General features: G+C 40.4%; 1 long non-coding RNA gene across 2 annotated transcripts; it reads right to left on the bottom strand.

Moving 5' to 3' along the window:
• Positions 1-410: 410 nt before the first annotated feature.
• Positions 411-5,839, bottom strand: LOC309841382. 2 transcript variants are annotated; one of them, XR_014299100.1, is made up of 3 exons: positions 5,769-5,839; positions 3,720-4,008; positions 411-596 (listed from the first exon to the last, which is right to left on the bottom strand). It is a non-coding gene; the product is annotated as an uncharacterized lncRNA (long non-coding RNA). The 2 variants fall into 2 exon arrangements; XR_014299101.1 differs by having other exon boundaries at positions 5,670-5,822.
• Positions 5,840-8,550: the final 2,711 nt, after the last annotated feature.

Here is an 8,550-nt window from a genome sequence, read left to right as displayed (position 1 = left end):
GGTCTCTGTCAAATAAATAAATCTTTAAAAAAATAAAGTAAATTCTGGTTTAAATATAAAGAGTGGTCTTTTGGGGCTATGAGTGCGTCCCTCATAGGACCTGCTTATATAATCTTATCTATAACACACTTATCTTTTGCATCTTGTATGTCTCCTTGTGGCTCTGCGGGAATCCTCCATTCATGGGGCATCCTGAACATTCTATGCAAATGGGTGGCAAGAAATAAGAGATCCACATATTGTGTATCTATTTTGCTTATATGCATTCTCCATTGTCTCAAATATCAGTTTATTTAAAAGTTTAAGATAAGGAGAGTAGAATGTCTTACTTCCTGCATCATATTTTTGGTACCAAGTGTGTCTGCATGCATGTAACAGAAAACTCTAATTAAAAGTTGCTTTATCACGGAGGAGTTTATTTCTTATATATAACAAGAAGTGTTAGGTGGGAAGTTCAGTCCTATTTAATGTCTCTACAAAATCATCATGAAATCAGTGTCTCATTTTGCACCATCATTTCTAAACTGTGGTTTTCACCCTTGTGGTGGCATGATGGTTCCTCTTCTTCCTTCTTCCTGGTATCACTGCATGCTAGGCTGGAAGAATGAGGAAAGAAAAAAAAAAAAAAAGAAAGAAAAGTAAAAGGCCAAAGATACCAGCAATTTCATCTCTCTCCTAAAAGAACTTTATTTTGTTTTGTTTTGTTTCATTTATTTTTGGAGACTCTGACTAGTGACTTCATTTTGCTTCTCATTGGCTATGATTGTATCACTTGGCCATACTTTGCTATAAAGAAAGCCAGGAAATTTAATATTTTTAACAGAGCTCACCAAACAAAATCAGGGTTTTATTGCTAAGAAAAAGGGCAGAATTGATAGTGGAGAGGACATAAGTTCTATCTGTCAAACCATCCCAAAATTTAGTAGCATGCTGTAATAACCATTTTAGAATGTTTGTGGAATCTTTGGGTCAGGAATTCAGACAGACATAATGGATCTGGCTTGCTTTGACTTCACAGTACCTGATGCCTTAACTGGAAAGACTCACATATCTGGGATTACTCAAATAGCTGGAAGCTGGAACTCTCAGGAGTTCGTGCTTGGGATGTATATTGGTTGGGGTGCACTAAGGAAATAGAACCAATAGGGTAGGGTAGGTAGTTATGTGGCTAGGTAGGTACATAGGTAGATACAAAGATAGATAGATATTTTATCTTTGTGTCTATTTTTTAAAAATATTTTATTTATTCATTTGAGAGAGAGAAAGACAGCATGAGCAGGGAGAGGTATAGAGGGAGAGGAAAAAGACTCCCCACTGAGCAGGGATCCAGACATGGGGCTTGATCCCAGGACCCTGAGATCACTACCTAAGCCAAAGGCATATACCCAACTAACTGAGCTACCAAGGCACCCCTATTTATTTATCTGTTGAATGAAATTTGTTATAAGGAATTGGCTCATGTGATTATGGAAGCTGAGAAGTCCCACAATCTGTCACCTGCAAGACAGAGACCTAGGAAAACCAGTGGTGTAGTTTGAAGGTTTGATAGCTGGGGACCCTGTGGCATAGATTCTAATCTAAGTATCTGAAGGCTTGAAAACCAGGAGTGCTAACGGGGGAGATGCTGTGTCCCAGCTCAAACACGCAGAGAGTGAGTTCAACCTTCCTCCACCTTTTTGTTCTGTTCAGGTCCTTGATGGGTTGGATGACAACCACCCACATTGGGGAGGGCCATCTGCTTTACTCAGTCCACAAGTTCAAATGCTTATTTATTCTGGAAATACTCAAATAATGTTTAACCAGATATTTGGGCACCTTGTGATCTAGTCAAGTTGACAAAAATAACCATTATAGGTTGTAATGACTCAAGGTTGGCCTCATTTGGGATTATCAACTAGATAGAAAGCCAGACTATGTGGCTTTGTGTCTTGGGTTTTCCTCACTATAAGGCTAGATTCTGAGAGAAAATGCCCTAAGAGACTTGGGCAAAAGCTGTATGGCTTTCTCTGTCTTAACCTATAGGTTCATGTATATTATCAGTTATAAGTGAGTCCTTAAGCTAAGACTAAATTCAGGGGCAGTGGAACCCCACCTCTTGATGAGAGGGGCTGGCAAGGTCACATTGCAGGACAGCATGTGGAATGGGAGATTTTGTAGTTGCCATCTGTCACAGTTGTCTATAGGGTTCAAGGATCAATGAGGTGGCTATAAAGTTACATTATTTCCTTGGCTTTCTTGTGATTCTGATCTCTGGAGGGAAAAGCAGAGCAACGATGGAAATGTGGGTTTTTACAGGATTTTTCACTTTTCAGAAAAATAAATGCTTAGTGTCTAACTCTATACTAGATTCTTTTTTGTTGACTTGTTTTCTTAGGCTTAAAAAATGAGGTTTTTTAAATATTTATTTATTTGACAGAGAGAGAGATCACAAGTAGGCAGAGAAGCAGGCTCCCTGCTGAGCAGAGACACCCCCCCCCCCCAAGGCGGCGCTTGATCCCAGGATCTTGGGATCATGACCTGAGCTGAAGGCAAAGGCTTTAACCCACTGAGCCGCCCAGGTGCCCCTAGGCTTAAAAAAATTATATCCAGTATATCCATTGTTTTGGTATGTACAGATTGATGGATTTTAACACTTGAGTAGATTCTTGTTACTACTGCCATAAAACAGGATATAGAACAATTCTAACATCCCAAAGGATACTCCTGTGTTGCCTTCTTGTCCTTAGCCCCTCTCTCACTTCTAACCCCTGATAACCTCTTAACTCCAGATAAAAATTGCTTTGCTTAGTGATATTCAAAATATGCTGTACATATTCTAGGGGATATATAAAATGATCCAAAATAGAGGAGGGGAGAAAGAAAATAACAGAATTTCTATTTCTGTCTCATCTGTTTACACTTCAATTTTCATTTATGTTTTAAAATACACATAATACATTAGCACTGTGGTATATACATTTAACTTACAAATAAACATATTAGGAGAGTTGTTTAAAAATTGACTACTGGTAAAGATAAGTGACCAAAAAGTTTTTAGACCACTGGCTTAGATTATCACCAAAAGCAATTTCCTTTGGGGTGGTAAGTGGTATGGTTGTTTCCACATGGACTTTTTTCTTAGCCAAATATAATAGTGAATGAAGGAAAAGGAGGCTACTCAGGGAAATGTATAGCTCTCTGAGTTGGGACTTGGATTTCCCAAATGAGATTGTAAAATGTCTGCAATTACTCAGTTTTTGACTTCCCTGATGGGTTATAGGTTCTGTAGAAACAGGGGCCATTTCTGTCACTCATTGAAATATATGCTTGGCATATTTTAAGATCTAAGGACTTAGGAGAGAATAAGACAGTCAACATCTTGGCTCTCCTGAAGTGTACTTTCTAGAGTAAGAAATAAATAGTAAATAAGTAAACAAATTACTACGAAAATTTCAGATAATGGTAAGTTCTAGGAAGAAATAAGAGAGGGTAATGGATGGAGGAATACAATGGGAGGTTAGATATCCTTGGAAGACCTATATCTGAGAAGGTTCCATTTGAGCTGACACCTGAACGATAGGTGGGGACAAATCTTATAGAAATCATGACCAGAAATATGGGGTCACTAGAGGACAGTGAGCAGTGACACAGTGTGTCTAGACAAAGAAAGCCTGAAACTGTTATGGTAGCTTTTCTATGGCCCCTGGGTATCATGGAAAAATATCAACAGTTTTTCACACCTTTTAAAAAGGGGCCTGGAAGTAACTGGTAGATCTGGAGAGGTCTTAGGGTCTCTCCAAATTGGTGACCTGGCTGGCTTGCTCCCTGGGACCAGATGGGAACCCATGTCTTGGGGGATGGCATTGTGGTCTCTATTCATTATTCTTCTCTGCAGACTGGCCCATGGATGCCCTGTTCATTCTACTGGGCACAGAGGATAAAATGGTAAATGAGTCAGTCCCTTTGCATTCTTTCTGGTTTTCTCTTCACTGGAGAGGGTCACCATCTCATTGTATGTCAGTTTGGGACCTACAAGAAGCAGATACAGAGATAAAATTAAAAATGCAAAGGAGTTTTTTGGTGGCCAAGCCCACAAGGGATAAAAGAGGAGAGGAGTAGGAGTTGGCAGAGAGTCTCAGACTGTGATGTGGGTCTGACAGCTGTGCAAGGAGTGGGTTTGAAGATGCTCAGACTTCTGTGCAACTCTGAGAAAGTCTCATCTAGCCACTGATTACTTGTTAGAGGAGTCCCATACTGGGTAGAAATTGCCAGGTTCTGGAACCTCAGGGAGAACGTGGCTGTGGCCTGAACACTGCAGTAGATGCCCAAGGCCCGTAGGTGGGCCCTGTCCTGCACTCCTCATTGCAGGTTCTCACTTGAAGGGAAAACCAAGAGGTGCATCTCCATGGCTGCTGTGCCTTGTCCTTGGCAAGCATTCCTCTTTCACAGTTTTGTTCCTATTGATACTTATCTCAAGGAATACCATTAAATACTGGGACAAATTCTTGGCTGTTGCATTTTATTAATTAGGATTTTTTTTCAGTGTGTGCTTAGGAATCGTGGATGGTAGGGTTCTGACTATGAACTAAAATCGGCAAATGCAAATTGTGACTGATGGGAGTGGGTTGGAAACTTCTGTGGTGGGAGCTAAGGGCCAGAGATGGCAAAGGGACACAGATGTAAGTGCTGTGGAGGAAGGGAATGAAGGCACCTGGGATCACCTGTAGTGTTGCAACAGCATTTACATGCTGTTGAAGTTCTGAGGAGTAAATCAGATGGGCAGAGGGTTAGGGTTGGGCAAGTGCTACAGTCTCGCAGCTGGACTGAGCCTGTGGCAGGGTGCAAAGCAGCCGTGTTGTGGATCAGGAATAATGGCATGCCCCTCGCCTCTCCCTAGAAACTCTCACCTGTCCTGGGGTACGATGGAAGTGCCTCTTCTATAGGGCCACATGAACCCTTTGTTGCAGATGTTCCTTATAGTTCCTGTTTACTTGAGACGCACTTCTAGTGCCCAATTACCCTGGTTTGACTTTTTTTTTTTTTTTTTTTTTTGGTCTTGTCATTTCTTTTTCCTAAAATCGATGGCCGTTATTACTTACTCTTTTCCATTTTTCCAAATGCCATTAGTGACTCTCTGAAGCAACACATGCTTGACCCACTGGTGACCAGGCGTCTCTAATCAGCATGCTGACCTCACTGGGGAAATGCAAGGGATTTTTCAAACAGTGGGCAATGAAAAGGGAAAGAGTGGAAAAGGGAAACAGTGGCACTGGAAAGGGAAAGAGAAGAGTGGAAAATAAATTGAGTTTGAATGGTGGCCAAACAAATACCATGTTAACTCAGGCGTTCGATATATAGAAGTTGTCTGATTCCTTGGAAGTTAAACTTTAACGAGAGACTTGTCCAGCCCCAAGTAAACAGACATAATGATCTTTTGTCTGCAATAAAACTGGTACATGAGATCTCTCACTGCGACTTTCAGTTTTAAGCTGTTGTTAAGTCCTGAGTAGGAAAATTTGGTTTCATTTTAGTCCTTTTTATTGGGTTGGAAAGGAGTGAGAGTGGGGTGAGCGAAGGGAATTTTCATGTTTGCGGTGAAATGCGAAGGGTCTGTGCTAGGCTGAGAATCTTCTAGAAGGAAAAGAAATCTTGGATTTTGAGGTGGTAATGATCTTAGTATCTACTCCAACCTGTTTTTTAGCCGATGTGGAAACAGAGACTGAGAGAGGCTAAGACGCAAAATGACCAAGCGGGAAGAAGATTGGAGTTGGAAGGGCTGAGTCAAGTACCAGCTGTGCCTGCAGTGCTCTCTGTCACTGAGCTTTGACGCCAGCTTTGACCTGACCTCCTTGGACTTCTGGAGGCAATGTGGAACACTTAGAGGCCAAATATGACTTCTAGAATCTTCGGCAAAATTCTTGGGTACTTGTTGGCATTCTGAGTGTAAATAATTGGTTAGACCTTTGCATAGTGTGACAGTTCTTATGGTTCCGGCTGTCTGATCCCCATAACAGCCCTCATCTCCCAACACACAGTTCTAACGAGACCCAAATTCAGTCTCTATTGCTGTTCTGAAAGTTTTTCTCTTGATGTTCTCATTTGGTAATTCTTGGATGTTAATATCCATGGGTCAATTAACATTTGAAAGCTTCCATCTGGATTCTTGGTTTTAAAATCATCAGTACTTAACCCATATCTAGCACCAGTAGGTAGGTCTGCATAACAAGTATAGGGATGCCCCCCCCAAAATAAATAAATAAATCAGATTGGGCTATCTAAAATTATAAAAATTAGATGTTGGTATGAAAGAACAAATATATTAGAGTGATATGGTACTATTGGGGGCAAAGCAAAAGGGACAATAGACTAGTACAGGGTCATCACAGACCTCTGCCTTGTAAGGTAGACAGTGACTCTTGTTCACCCCAATGACATTACAAATACTGGAGTTTCAAGCCTTTCCCCCATATGTAACCTCTTGAAGCTGACATTTCTTCATCTCTTAAATGGCAATTGTTTTCATCTGGACTCTTAAGGCTGTTGGGAGGACCAAATTAAACAATGGCTTCATAAAACTTGAAAGTGCTATTCAAATATTAAAGGGTTTACTAGCTGGGTAGTAGGACTGGATTACAACTGGGGATTCCTGACAGCTAATTCAAGTCCTGATGGCTCGTCTTTTCATAGCTCTGGGGAGAAAATTGTGAATAAGGGTAAATTGTAGAGAAGATAGTCTGTGTTTGGAGACAAAAGGAAGACAGCACCATAGCATCTTTCTTGGAAAGACACTTAAAAATTTTAGTATATAGCATTATTCAGTCATAGTTAACTGTTTAGAATACATGAGTCTATACTCTGAAAGAAAGGGACCGTACTGAAGCTGAGCTGTGCCTTTTTGGTGGATATATTCACCGATTTCAAGCACAGAGGTAATTTGCTTCTCTTTATTCTCGAGTGAAGGTGAGGCCAGGGGTGACCATGGAGGAACTTAAAGCCTGGGGATATTAAAGCATGACTCTCATAAATAAAACTCAGAGATTTCCTGACACCTAAGAGCAGGATCAACTTGGAAGAGAAAAACAAGGGTCTAGAAAATTGGTCTTTTAACTAATGCTTTTGTCCTAAGTAATATTTCTCTAACTATCATGCAGATAGCATCATATTTCATTTTTCTGCTTCAACCTAAAAATCTTTAGAGAGGACCCAGAAATCCATTTGCCATTCTGTGGGATGCAGTCCAGGACATGATCATCATCATTATTATTATCACTGAAGATAAAGAAATCTATCACTTTCAGTATTTCCTGCTGCCTGCATAATAACTCAAGCTCTGTCTCTTGGTCATCTACTTTAAGGGACAATATAATGACATTGCTGGGAATTACATATATCTACTCATTCCAAAGCCAACAGCTCTTGGTTCAGCTTTAATAGATCAAATTCTATTAAAAAAGTCACGAGAACAATTTCTTTTAAGAGCTAGGAAGCCTTATCTCTACAAAAGTCAGTCTAAAAAGTTCACTGCTTAGTGAGCATCAGTTTGCTTCTGGGAAATGGCATGTTGTTTCTGAATGGTGTTCTATCCTCTTATAAAACTTAAGCAAAGTAATTCCAGTTATTAAGCAATGACCCAAGGCATGTCAGCAATAAGTTTGCCTCACGTCTTCTTTTTTGGGAAGACTGTCAGAACATAGTTTAGAGGAACATCATGACCCTTAACTTCATCTCTGAAAGTGCATCCAGCCCATACTTATTGAACAGCCTGTGTATACAAAGCAGCAGGTCCAGTGCTGAGTGTACAAAATGAATAAGGGCTTGTCTTGGTACTTGACCACATCTAACAGATGAACAAATGTTGATTCTCCTCTTCTTTTTGTGGAACACCAGTTTCTGTGAATGATGCTAAATTCCCAGAAGTCTTGTGTAAGATTTGGCTGCTTTTTCAATGCCTTTATCTATGTGTTTTTAAGCCAAGCATTCAGACAAAATTATCTTTGATTGTGTCTGTGTACCATCTGTGTGCCATCTGAATCCAGAGGCCTACAAGTCTATGTAATGTTATATGGTAAATGCTATAAGCAGTGTAGGTACAAGGACCAGTGGAAGTATGGAGGAGAGTTCTGTAATAGAGGAAATAGTAGTTGAGCCTTGGCTCAAAAGGTGAGTTAGAATTTTTTTAGATAAAAATGTAAATAAAGGTATCCAGGAGAAAATGAGAGAATATGACATGCTGGGGCATTTTTATGGTAACTGTAACATAGAATAGTGGTAGCTGCTGACAGTAGATGCGCAGGCTGGGCCAGTCTGTGAAGGGGAAGCTATCTCTATGTTAGGTTATCTTCTTACACAGTCTGTTCATATCTTCTTGGTTGATGGAGAAACTGAGGAATTACTGTCTTGTTCCTACTCCTCTTCTGGTATTGTAACTCAAGATAAGCATGTGGTTCAAAGTATCAGTGTTGTTTATTCCCAGATGGAGCTCACCTTCCCAACTCCCTGCCCATCCCCCATGCCACAGAAAGCAGGTCACGGGCCATTCAAAGGTGTTTCCACTAGCTCACCTATGCTGCT

The sequence above is a fragment of the Mustela nivalis genome (assembly GCF_964662115.1).
Source record: "Mustela nivalis genome assembly, chromosome: 9".
Lineage (NCBI taxonomy): Eukaryota > Metazoa > Chordata > Mammalia > Carnivora > Mustelidae > Mustela > Mustela nivalis.
The sequence above is the reverse complement of the archived record's forward strand: the minus strand, read 5'-3'. Positions and strand labels throughout refer to the sequence as shown.